Genomic DNA, 13,503 nt, shown 5'->3' with positions numbered 1-13,503 from the left:
CCTCTCCCGCTGCAGCAACAGCCGGTATTCGCCGGTGGGGCGGTGCGGGTACATCCCCATGGTGCTGAAGCTCCACGGTGGCCCGGGGAGGGGAGCATGCTGACGCGTGGCTGGGTTGCAGATGGAGAGGCGGGATCTGGAGCCGATGGAGCCCAACTTGTGGAGAAGGAGCAGGCCGTCGCAGGAGGCCTTCGGGTAGAAGACGTCGTCGAGCTGTGCGACGGCGTGGAGCCGGTCGCCGTCGGTGGCGGCCCGCGGGTCGAAGGCGAGGATATTGTGGCGCTGGACACCGCGGATCCACGGGTTGTGGCCGGAGAAAATGGGAAGGCTGGGCTGGTGGTCGTGGTGGGCGAGGAGGAAATCGCGGGCGGAGGTGATGCGGCGCCAGGCGCGGCAGACGGCGCGGCAGCGGAGGAGGGGTTTTGGGGGGAGGCGGACGAGGATCTCCCAGACGACGATCTCTTCCAGGAGGCTGCCCCGGCGAGTCGCTGTTGCTCTTGCGGCCTTGGGCTTGGTCGCCTGTTGGGATTCCATCCCAGGAACGGAGCAGACGCGCTCTGATGACGACGTGCGGTGCGGCTTGATTCTAGCTCTCTGTCTTGGCTAAAACACCTTCTATGTACAATAAAATTAAGCTGAATTTAGTGCAAGGTGCGTACAAACGGATCCAGATAGTCATGCAATATGTTTTTCCATCAAAAAAAAAATCAAAAGTTCTTCGAAAGGAATTATTTATACATAATTTTTTTTGGCATATATGAACAATTACATTTCATATTTATGAACATTTTTTCATTAACAGTTGGCCAGTTAACCATTTTTATTTTACAAACTGTACATAAAATTTATACAATAGTGTTCCGGAGCACGGCGCTATACCGGCGCGAGAGCACTAAGACATATGGCAATCTTGTAACCAAAGATCGTGATGTGCTCCTTCGTTATTAAAAAGGACGTACCCAGTGCTGAGAGCTCCCGCACTGTGCGGGGTCTGGGGAAGGTATTAGTGGCAAGCCTTACCCTCACGAAATGCAATGTGAGGAGACCGCGACTCGAACCTGGGACCTCTCGGTCACAGGCGGTGAGGCTCTACCGCTGCACCAGGCCCGCCCTTCATGCTCCTTCGTTATTGAAATACAAAAATGTTCAGTCTAAAAAAGACACCTAAACTAAGTAAACAAGTAGAATCTGAGCATTTATAGAATTCAGGTGCAACTAGCAAGTCAACTTTGATCAATAGCAAGAGCAAAACAAATATACAGGAAACACAAGTAGAATGCCAAATGTTGGTTATTAAGAAGGCCACTAGATAATCTCTCAGAAAAAAGATGACCAAAATGAAACGGTAAACTCAATTCTTCACTACAAGGAATAGAGACATAATGCAGGTAGATTGCTATCTGGTAAGTACAGAGAAGATCCCAAGAGGCCTAGATTTTTTTATATAAAAAAAGTCAATTCCCCAGTTCAAGAAAGCAGAGACATGGAAAGTGGCGGAGCTACAAAGAAATTCATGGGCGGGCCAAGCTAGAAAAATGCACACACAAAATCAGCCTCTATGTTGACTAACAGATTATTGGCATGATAATCGTCCTTCATCTTATTACAGTCAAACCCATGGCTGCTAATATTTGTAAAATCAAAAACAATTTCAGTGAACAATCCGATCCATGCTATCAAATTGACAAAATGCTAACTAGGGATTTGGAGTGGGGATGTAGGAAAGAAAGGAAATTACTCCTCTTGACGAGTATGTCCCCAATCGGTTGCTGGTCGGCGGTCGATGGACCTCCGGGCCGCACCGCCGACAGGTGCCCCGTGCCCGTGTAACCGTGCCTGCGGGCTGCGGCGGCGGCGCTGCTGTGCCTTCCCGCTCGCCTCCCCCGCTGCCCTTAATTTCTAACCCTAGCGACTAGCGAGCAGAGGCGCTTGGCAGCCATGGGACTATGGGATGGGAGGCACCATAACGAGCAGGCTAGAAGCCTAGAACGTTCTGCTGGGCTGAGCCTGTGATGCGTAGAAGTTTATTCTTTTTTCTGCCAAAAACCTGGGCGGGCTGTGGGCTGTGGGCTGTGGCCCAGTTCGGCCCTACATAGCTACGCCAGTGTAGACAGCTGTCCTTCGTTCTGAAAGAGAATTGACACAAGCGGCAGATTTCACTAGGAAAATGATTGCAATCCTCGGGGGCACGCGCGAGTTGCAACCTCCGGCTTCTACGTGCGACGCGCGTCCCACGCGACGATGAAAGGGGGCGTTTCTCATCCACTCATTCTCGTCTCTATTGCGAGCTCGCCGCCCTCGATCATTCTATGTCGCTGTTGCCCCGCCGGCTCCGCCAATTGACCTGCTCCTCTGCCGACGCAGGCCGCCCCTGACCTTCCTCCTCAACCGGCGACATGGCATATTGTCGCGCTTCTAAGAGCTATAGGCGCCGCCGCCCGTGTCGCCAAGGTGCCCCGCCGCAGCCGCCGTCGTCCGTGTCGCCGAGGCGCTCCGCCGCGCAGCCCCCGCCGAGGCGTCCCCTCCACGCAGCCGCCATCGTCCATCTCGCCGAGGCGCTCTGCCTCGTAGCTCCCGCCGCCTGTCTCGCCGAGGCGCTCTACCACGTAGCCACGACAAGGAGAGAGGCAGCCACCATGCTGCTGGAAGAGGGCGGCCTTCTCGTGGTCCATATCCTCCGTAGTCCTTCTGTCCGTGATGGACGGTGGTTTTTGTTTTTGCTACGAGCCCGGAATTTAGGTTGCTACAAGCGGCAACCTCCGGTGGTACAAAGGAATAGCGGCGATGCTGCAAATACTGACAAGTTTTGCTACTGACGGGGGTCGAGTCTGCTGCCGATGGCATTGGGTGTTGCTACTCGCCCAGGCTGGAGATGCTATATTTGTTGTTGTTTTTGCTACAACAGTTCTGCAATGTTGCTAAAGCATTATAAATGTTTTGCTACAAGTTACATTTATTTGCATATCAGCCGAGGATGAGACTAAAAGGAGCGGAAGTGGGAAAAATGCTGGAAAGCACAAGGAAATATTGCCCACTGTTACGAGTGAGGAAACTACAGAAGTACATATACAGTGCCAAGTCTGCAAATAATATGTTCCAGTAAAAAAAACGCATCTTGAAAAACTGCTGAGCAAAAAGTAGATGAAAAAGCAACAACGTTTGATATGCCACAATAAATAAAAGGATGTGTTAACGTGTACTGGAGGCAATGGCCTACAGCATGTGTTAAACCAGTACTCCAGGCAAGGTTAAACTCCAGTAATAAAGTTCAGACGGAGGAGAAAGCCAAATAGGATGGCATCAACACAAAGATCTATTACAACAAGCACAAGTTTTTAAAAAAATAACTACCATAAGGATCACAAATTCTACCAAGCACATGATGTGTTGTCAAAAATCACATCCACACTCTCCCAAGCACATAACCTAGTACAAACTACAAAGGTGCAGACTGCATTCTGAAGAGGTAATGCAAGCAGTACCAAAAACACAACTCCTAGCGAGGTGAAGGCCATGTCCAGAGTAAAAGGAGGAGTGCCAGAATTCAGGACAATTGTATCCCTTTCAAAAATCAATTATAAAATAATATTTCAATAATAAGTTGGCTAGTCAAAACTCTACTTTCCAGCTCCTCTGGCCCGGCCAGCAAGACAAGAGGAAGCTAAAGATGATGCAACCATTTAACATATGCAGCTTGGAAATCAACAAAGAATGCCTCTTTTCAACGTCAGCTATAACAAAGGGTGGACAGGGCCGGCTCTAGGATTTCAAAGGCCCCAGGACGAACTCGATTAATGGGCCCAATGGAAAAAAAATCGATTGCATACATGTATGGGTAATTTTTGTGAATTAATTAACACCGATATTTTTTCGATAGCTACAAAAATCTGATACATTTTCTCATCTTCGTCCGAGACCATGTATCATAGAAGCTACAACGAATAAAAATGAGAAATGGCGTGCGAATAGACCTTCAAGCCTAAGTAATCATGAGAAACGAGAATTTGGTGCATTTTTTGACGCAACAAGTCTGTCTCCTCCACAAAAACGTAAAAACTAAACTGAGGCAGCTGCAGCCTGCCATTGTTGTAAAAAGAAACTAAGAACAAACGTTCACAGATTTATTATAATTTGTATGAGCACGAAAAGCTAGAGTAGGCCAGCATGGCCTTGGTGAGTTTACCTTCGAGATCTTGATCTCTTCCCAATTCCGTACTGTGGCGTCTCCATCCCAGACTAATTGTGACTATGTGATTAGCGAAATAGAGATTAGAGATTTTCAGGGATGAGGCGAGGGAGGCGAGGCAGCAAACGAGGACCTCCGTGCGTGATTGGATCGAGGAAAAGGAAACGTCAATAACTGCGATCAAGGGGAAGCTATTTTCACCTGGGCCTAGCTGTGCGCGTCAAGAAAATGGGCCTTTTTTTTCCTTCTAGTATTCCCTGTACATAGTACGTAGCAGCTATGGGCCCCTATAGTGCCTGGGCCCCGGGCCGTCGCACCTCTTGCCCTGGGCCAGAGCCGGCCCTGAGGGTGGAAAAAAGAAACACCATGAGATATTGATTATTAAGAATTCAGCTAGAAATAAATAGTGAAGTCCATTCTTGTTCAAGGAATTGGGACATGGGGCATAAAATGAATAACAATTGAGTACTAAGAAAACCACTAGATAATAGAGACATGACACTGATTAGTAGGCAAATGTTTCAAAACCAAGGCAAAATGACTAATTTGGTTTTAGCACCAACATAGACACCAGTAACTTCAGCCCAAAAGGTAACGACAGAACCATAGATTTCATGCAACCACATAACATTCGGAGCCTCTGATCATACCAGAACTACTACATCATATTCAGAGTTTGTGATCATAACTTTATATAGACCAACAGAAAAGGATGAAGAAGACAGCAGGTTCATAATTCATGCGGGCAATATATATTGCAGCTCACCACTCACTCCACAACAGGTCCGATGAAAGGTGAAGCGTTCACAGCATAACCTTCTAGCGCTGGAAAGAAGGTATGCTGAACAAGACTTTGCTTGAGGTGACGACCAGTCATAGAGAGGCATCGTTGGCCCTTGTAGATGCTGTTAACCATTTTGCCATTACTATCAACGTGAAGCAGCACCTGCGGAAGCTTGACCAGCAAGAGCACGCCACCATCCACCGAAAGAACGTCCAAATCCCAGTTCCCATAGTCGCCACAGTCTTGAAACACCCTCCTGATTTTGGCAACTGGCAATTTGATCTGGTACTTAAAGTCCCAAACCTCGGTTTCATAGCTCTGCAACACCCGTATCTCAACAGCTTTAGTGGAAAGGTTACGGGTGTAGATGCCGAGCGTGCCATCCATGTCAAAGATGTATGAGCAGCCGTTAACCATTAGCTCATGCATCTGCAGGAATGACTCGGCTATGGTGTCAAATACTAGCAGCTGGCTTTCATACAGCGACAATTTGTTTCTTCTGGTCAGAAAATACACCGGGTACCAATGCAGGCGATCACGCACCCGGACAGGTGCGCTGAAGTTCCCAGACACCATCTCCGGCCCCCCGATGTACCTCGGCGGATGGCCGGAGCCCAACGAGAAGACGTAGCAGCCAACTTGGTCTTTATGTACCACATCTGCTTCCTGGCACCTCTTCCGCAGCAGCAACAGACGGTACTCGGCGGTAGGGCGGTGTAGGTACATCCCCATGACACGGAAGTCCGAGGGTAGCCCGAGGAGAGCGTGCTGACGCGTGGCTGGGTTGCAGATGGAGAGGCAGGAGCCGGAGCCAAGCATGGACAGCTTGGAGAGGACGAGCAGGCCGTCGCAGGCGGCCACCGGATGGAAGGCCTCGTCGAGCCGGGCGACGGAGTGGAGCTGGTCATCCGCGGTGGCGGCCCGGTGGTCGAAGGCGAGGATGTTGTGGTAGCGGACGCCGAGGATCCGCTCGTCGTCGCCGGAGAAGATGGGGAGGCTGGGCTGGCATCCGTGGTGGGCTAGGAGGAAGTCGCGGGCGGAGGTGACGGCGCGCCAGGCGCGGCGGACGGCGCGGCAGCGGAGGAGGTACTTGGGGGGAAGGCGGACAAGGATCTCCCAGACGACGACCGCATCGGGAAGGCCAGGGAGGAGAGGTTCCGCTTCTGCTGCTACCGCCTCCGCCATGGTCGCCGGCTGGTCCTCGATCCGTCCCAAGAACGAGACGAGCTGTAGAGTTGTGCTGGTGGCGGCGGCGGCGGCGGCGGCGGCGGCGGCGGCGGCGGCGGCGGCCGGAGGGGAGTTGAGCTCGGCTTTGGTTTGCTGAGGCGTCGAAGTCTGGAATGGATTGGAATGGGTAGCTCTCAAACGGGTTGGGCTTGGCCCATAGGGGAACACCTTTGTTTTACATGCATTTTCTCTAAAAATGATCACTGTTATAACTTGAAATAGTTCTTCTCTAAAAATATTAATGACAACCATTTTCTTTTGGCACAATAATACCGAAATCGTTAAAAAAGGCCGACCTTCGCGAAGGGAGACAACTCGCTCCGCATGCGACAAGTGGCGCGTTGTGGTGCCAGAAAACCCCTGAAAGTAGTCTCTCTGCTTGCCACGTGTCGCAAGGGGAAACAAGGACAGAGACGAATTTTTTTGGGATGGATACGAGCTCTGGGTCGTTGCCTAAAAAGAAGCTGAATTTCTTCTAGGGCAATTTTCTACAACAAGTGCGTACAAATGGATCCAGAGAGTCACCCAATGATTTTTTTCTATCAAAAACATTTTTCAAAAGCTCCTTGAAAAGAATTACTTTATATTTATACACAACTTCTTTTTGGCACATATGAAAAATTACGTTTCACAATTATGAACATTATTTTTTCGAGGTTGATGGGAAAAATCCCCACCGCTTGTTATATTCCACGGAAGTAGTCTAGCAGGCCCATATTCTTACAACGGATTTGGAAAGATACATGGGGATACAGGGAAAAAGAAGACAATAAAAATACAGAAAAAAGCAACCTAGAAAAGAGAACACAAAGGGAAGGGAAATGTTAGCAACCGAAGCTAACCGAACCCCCCGGGAGGTCAGCTCCACAAAGAACAGCCATTGCGACTTGGCATGGCGAGCGAAGGACGGCGGCGAAGACCAGAACCAAGATCAAGCACAGTCGAAGGGCGTCGGATAGCTGAGACTGGGGCGACGACACCGGTGTGCCGACCCTGTGGTCGAAGGGCGATGCAGAGACGAGTCACGCCACAAGCACAAGCCAGACAAAGCCAAAACCTGACGTCACCTTGAGAACCTCACGCCGACCGCAAGGCGAGCAACTCCGGAGAGAAACCACACCACAAGCAGACCGAGGGAGCAGGTAGTGGAATTCGTTGAACCCATCAGAAGCATCTCGGCACGGACGAAGGGCGTCGGATAGCCGATTCCGTGCAGCCACACCGGTGTGCCGCCGGCGATGCCGAAGGCAGTGTGCCGCCAAGACCAACACACTCGAAAGGCATCGGATAGCCGAGACTAGGCGACGACACCAGGGTTGACTAGCTCATCATTTTTATCTTACAAACTGTACATAAAATTTATACAGTGGTGATCCAGCACACGGCGCCCGAAACTGAGGGCTCCTTTGATTCAAAGGATTTCTATAGGAATTGTGTAGGATTTGGTTTCTATGAAAAAATTTCCTATACATGTTGTTTGATTCATAGGAACATATCCTATAGGAATCTTGTAGTGTAATTCCTATAGGAAAAAAGCATTAGCTCATACCTCATGGAAAAATTCCTTTACTACAATCGAACAAACTTCATCTTCCTATAGGATTCAAGTAAACATGTCATTCCAATCCTATACCTTTCCTATTCCTATGCTTTTCCTATCCTTTAAATCAAAGGAGCCCTAAAATACTGAATTTTGCAACCAACGATCGTGATATGCTTGCTCGTTATTGAAATACAAAAAAAAAATGTTCAGCCTAGAAAAGGACACCTAAACTAATTAAACAAGTATAATCTGATGCTAGCAGCGCTCTGAGCAGTTACAGGAATCAGGTGCAACTAGCAAGTCAACTTTCATCAACAGCAAGATCACAACAAATATACAGGAAACACGTGTAGATTGCTAAATTGGTTATTATATGAAGGCCACTATATAATCTCTCAGAAAAAGAAAACCAAAATTAAATGGTAAAATCCAATTCTTCACTTCAAGAAATAGAGACATAATGCAGGTAGACTTCTATCTGGTAAGTACAGAAGAGAAAACTCCAAGAGGCCTAGATCTAAATAAAATAAAAGTCAATTCCTCAGTACAAGAAAGCAGAGACATGGGACAGACAGATGTTAGCACATATTCAAACAGACTAAACTGATTTGGCATCGACACACACAATTATTCCTTCATTCTAAAAGAGAATTATACAAGCGTAGATTTCACTAACAACGCAAAATGAACACAACCTCACTGTTGAAAAGTTCAGACTACTAGTCTACACTCATTTCACCTAACGGAAATGTAGAAGGCCGGCTCACAGGTGATCAACAAATATATCATCTGGCACTGGACTTAGCAAAATTGAGTGTTCGCGTTATTTTTTAGCAACTCCAACTGAAACGTATGCTGAATGAAACCACCTCTTTTGCCAGCTGCATAACTACTCAGGTTTGGAAATCAAAGAACTGAAGGACATAATTCTTACCATGGAGACTATAATCCAGATAATTAGTTGGAGACTATAATCCAGATCAAAAGGACTGGAAGTGGGAATCACAAGGGAACATTGCCCACTGTTACTAGTGAAGAAACTACAGAAGTACATATATAGTGTCAAGTCTGCTAATAATAAGTTCTAGGAAAAAAACGCATCTTGAAAAATTGCTGAGAAAAAAGTATAGATGAAAACGCAACAATGTTTGATATGCCACAAAATAACAGAGGAGGATGTGTTAAACGTGTTGCGGAGGCAATAGGCTAACAGGTGAAACTTCACTAACAAAGTTATGAATCATGAGCTATGTGGGGAAGGGGAGGTAGATGTTGTGATGTTAGCAGTGAGAGTTCAGATGGAGGAAACCAAAGAGGATGGCATCAACAAAAAGATATATTACAACAAGCACAAGTTTCTAAAAAAGGACTACCATCAGGATCACCAATTCTACCAAGCACAATGTGTTGTCAAAACCCACATCCACTCTCTCAAGCACATAACCTAGTACAAACTACAAAAGTGCAGACTGTAGTCTGAAGAGGCAATGCAAGCAGTACCAAAAACACAACTCCTAGAGAGGCAAAGGCCCTGTTCAGGGTAAAAGGAGGAGTGCAAGAATTCAGAACAATCGTATCCCTGTCGAAAATCAATTATAACATAATATTTCAGTAATAAGTTGGCTAGTCAAAACTCTCCTCTCCAGCCCCTCTGCCCCAGCCAGCAAGTAAGCAGGAAGGTAAAGATGATGCAACCATTTACCATGATACAGCTTGCAAATCAACAAAAAATAAAATATGCCACTTTTCATCGTCAGCTATAACAAAGGGTAGAAAAAAGGAACACCATGAAATATTGACTATTAAGAAGACAGCTAGAAATAAATAGTAAAGTCCATTCTTGTTCAAGGAATTGGGACATGGGGCATAAGATGAATAACAATTGAGTACTAAGAAAACCACTAGATAATAGAGACATGACACTGATTAGTAGGCAAATGTTTCAAAACCAACGCAGAATGACTAATTGGTTTTAGCATCAAAAGGGACACCCGTAACTTCAGCCCAAAAGGTAACAACAGAAGCATAGATTTCATGCAACGACATAAGATTTAGAGCTTCTGATCATACCGAGACAAGTATAAATTTCAAGCAACTACTACATCATATTCAGAGTTTCTGATCATAACTTTATAAACATCAACAGAAAAGGAAGAAGAAGACAGCGGGTTCATAATTCATGCGACCAATATATATTGCAGCTCACCACTCACTCAACAGGTCCGACGAAAGGTGAAGCATTCATAACATAACCTTGTAGAGCTGGAAAGAAGGTATGCTGAACAAGACTTTGCTGGAGGTGACAACCAGACATAGAGAGGCGACGGCGACCCTTATAGAAACTGTTAACCATTTTGCCATTAATATCAACAAGAAGCAGCCACCGAGGAAACTGGACAAGCAAGAGCACGCCACCATCCACCGAAACAACGTCCAACTCCCAATCCCAATATTCACCAGAGTGTTGAAACTCCCTCCTGATTTTGGCAACCGGCAATTTGATCTGGTACTTCAAGTCCCAAACCTCGCTTTCGCAGGAAGTGTTACGGGTAAAGATGCCGAGCTTGCCATCCATGTCAAAGATATATGAGTCACCAGGACGAGTTGGCTCATGCATCTGCCGGAACGACTCGGCTATGGTGTCGAATACCACGAGTTTGGTTTCATACCGCGATGCATTTTTTTCAGTTTCATAATACACCGGGTACCAATGCAGGCTATCACGTACCCGGACAGGTACGGTGAAGGTCGGAGACGCCATCTCCGGCCACCCGATGTACCTCGGTGGCTGGCCGGAGCCCAACGAGAAGACGTAGCAGCCAAATTGGTCTTTCTGTACGAGATCTGCTGCCTGCCAGTGCCACCTCTTCCGCTGCAGCAACATACGGTGCTCGCCAGTAGGGCCGTGCAGGTACATCCCCATGACACGGAAGTCGAAGTGTAGCCCGAGGAGAGCATGCTCACGCGTGGCTGGGTTGCAGATGGAGAGGTAGGAGCCAGACGTGGACCGCTTCGAGAGAACTAGCAGGCCGTCGCAGGCGGCCACCGGATGGAAGGCCTCGTCGAGCCGGGCGACGGAGTGGAGCTGGTCATCCGAGTTGGCGGCCCGGTGGTCGAAGGCGAGGATGTCGTGGTAGCGGACGCCGAGGATCCGCGCGTCTTCGCCGGAGAAGATGGGGAGGCTGGGCTGGCGGGCGTGGTGGGCCAGGAGGAAGTCGCGGGCGGAGGTGACGGTGCGCCAGGAGCGGCGGACGGCGCGGCAGCGGAGGAGGCATTTGGGGGTCTGGCGGACAAGGATCTCCCAGAGGACGATCTCATCGGGTAGGCCGGGGAGGAGAGACGCCGCTTCTGCTGTTACCACCTCCGCCATGGTCGCCGGCTGGCAGCTCGTCCTGGTTCTCGATCCGTCCCGGGAAGGAGACGAGCTGTGGAGTTGTGCTGGTGGCGGCGGCGGAGGCCGGAGGGGAGTTTGGCTCGGCTTTAGCCAGGTTCGTTTGCTGCGGCGTACAACTCTGGAATTGTAGCTCTCTGAACGGGTTGGGCTTGGCGGAACACCTTTTTTAGAGCATCCCACTCGTTGGCGCTCCCCACGCCCAAATCCGGCGAAATTTTCGTCCGGATTGGAGGAAGATTTGGCGTGGGGAGCGCCGAAGTTCCAGCCGTCCCCCGGCAGGAAACCCCCAACCTCGACCATTTGACATATTTCAAACAAATTCAACATAAAATTTAACAAGTTCGGCAAACAAGAGGACGAAAATTGCTGAAACAAATTCGGCGATAACAGTACAATGTTTAACAAGTGCTCAAACAAATGAAGCACACAAATTTCACAATTTTTCAAACAAATTAAGACAGACTAGTTGGCGTCGGCGTTGGCGTTGCCTCGGAGCCTCCATATGTGCTCCACCGCATCATCTTGCAACGAGCTCGGTGCATTGTAGAGTCTCGAATCTCCCGGCGCATAGCAATGAAGGCGGCCCATGATGGAGGCACCGGTGATTAGGCCGTGCAAGAGGACCTCTCTCTCATATGGTGCTTCTTGCTCAGCCGGAGGAACCGATGCTTTCGCTCATCTTCAATAATCATGTTGTGTAGGCACACACAGCAGCTCATCACCTCCCACATCCGATCTTTGGACCAAGTCATAGCGGGGAACCGGACGACAAGAAATCTCTCGTCGTAGGACACCAAATGCTCGCTCGACGTCTTTTCGGCAAGCTTCTTGTTTCTTGACAAACTCGCAAAGTTTGGGGGTGCTAGGGTTGGAGATCGTCTTCACAAATGTTGCCCACTTTGGATAGATACCGTCCGCAAGGTAGTATCCTTTGTTGTAGTGCCGACCATTGATCACATAGTCCACCGGGGGAGCATGACCCTCAACAAGCTTGGAAAAGACCGGGGAGCAGCTTTAGGACGTTGATGTCATTGTTGGATCCAGGCATACCAAAGAAAGAGTGCCAAATCCAAAGATCATGGGTAGCCACCGCTTCAAGTATCACAAGGCAGCCTTTTTTGTGACCCTTGTACATTCCCCGCCACGCAAACGGACAGCTTCTTCCATTGCCAATGCATGCAGTCAATGCTTCCAAGCATCCCCGGAAAACCTCTAGCTTCATTTGTTGCAAGGATCCTCCGAGTGTCTTCGACAGTGGGTGATCTCAAGTAATAGTCCCCGAACACCGCTATGACGGCCCCGCGTAACCGGTAGAAACAATCAAGGGCGGTGGACTCCGCCATCCGAAGATAGTCATCTGCAGTATCACCGGGAGCTCCATACGCCAGACATCCTCATAGCCACCGTGCACTTCTGCAGTGGACGAAAATCCAACCAAACCAAGTGCAATCCGCCTTGCATCCGAAGTAGGGATCAAAGTGGCGGATGGCATACACAATTTGCGTAAATAGCTTTCGCTCATCCCGAAACGACGCCGGAAAACAGCTCTCACCGTGCAATGGATTGTCGGCGAAGTAGTCGGCGTACAACATGCAGTAGCCCTCCATTCGCCGTCTCGCGCTTGCACTTCCGGCGACCTCGTGCCGACCCACCACGCCGACGAGTTGCCGGTCCGGCGTACATGCTTGCCAAGCAACCAAGGATCATCATGTGCTCGTCGTCTTGGGCGGCCGCTGCCATCTCTTCTTGCATAAGCTCGACGAACATCTCGCTCCTCCTCTTCGTCCGAGTCCATGGCCGGCGAGGCAAATGGACGAACACCGACGGCGTGGTCGAGGCAACCCGAGCCGCGAGCGACGACGAGCAAGCAGGCCGGAAAACAGGCCGGCGAAGAGCAGCCGGATAGGCCGTCGTCCAAACACGGCGGAATATAGGCAGGTGGGGAAGGAGTGGCGGCGCAATCCGGGCAACAAGCCGGCGGGGTGGTGCCGGCGGCGAGAGAGATACGAGGGGTGGGGGAGATTTTGAGCGACGTGGCGGTGGGGTTCGTGCGTCGAGTCACCGACGCATCGGGCCCTTCCCCGCTTTTCACTCGTCCGGAGTCCCCGAGCGCTCCCCGGGGGCCGGGGGCGTGGGATCGCCGGATGAATTTAGGCCCAAATCCGGACGAAAACGAGGAACCGGGGGCGCGACTGGGCCGAATTACGCCGTCCGGATGGAAAAAACGCTCGCCGGGGGCCTCCTCGGGGGGACGAGTGGAGATGCTCTTACATTCATAGGGGATCGCTGTTTATAACTTGATTGATGAAATAGTTTTTCTCTAAAAAAAACTATAACAACCATTTTCTTTTCCTTTTTAGAACCTATCC

This window comes from Lolium rigidum, chromosome 6, assembly GCF_022539505.1.
Source record: "Lolium rigidum isolate FL_2022 chromosome 6, APGP_CSIRO_Lrig_0.1, whole genome shotgun sequence".
Lineage (NCBI taxonomy): Eukaryota > Viridiplantae > Streptophyta > Magnoliopsida > Poales > Poaceae > Lolium > Lolium rigidum.
This window is presented reverse-complemented; position numbering follows the sequence as displayed.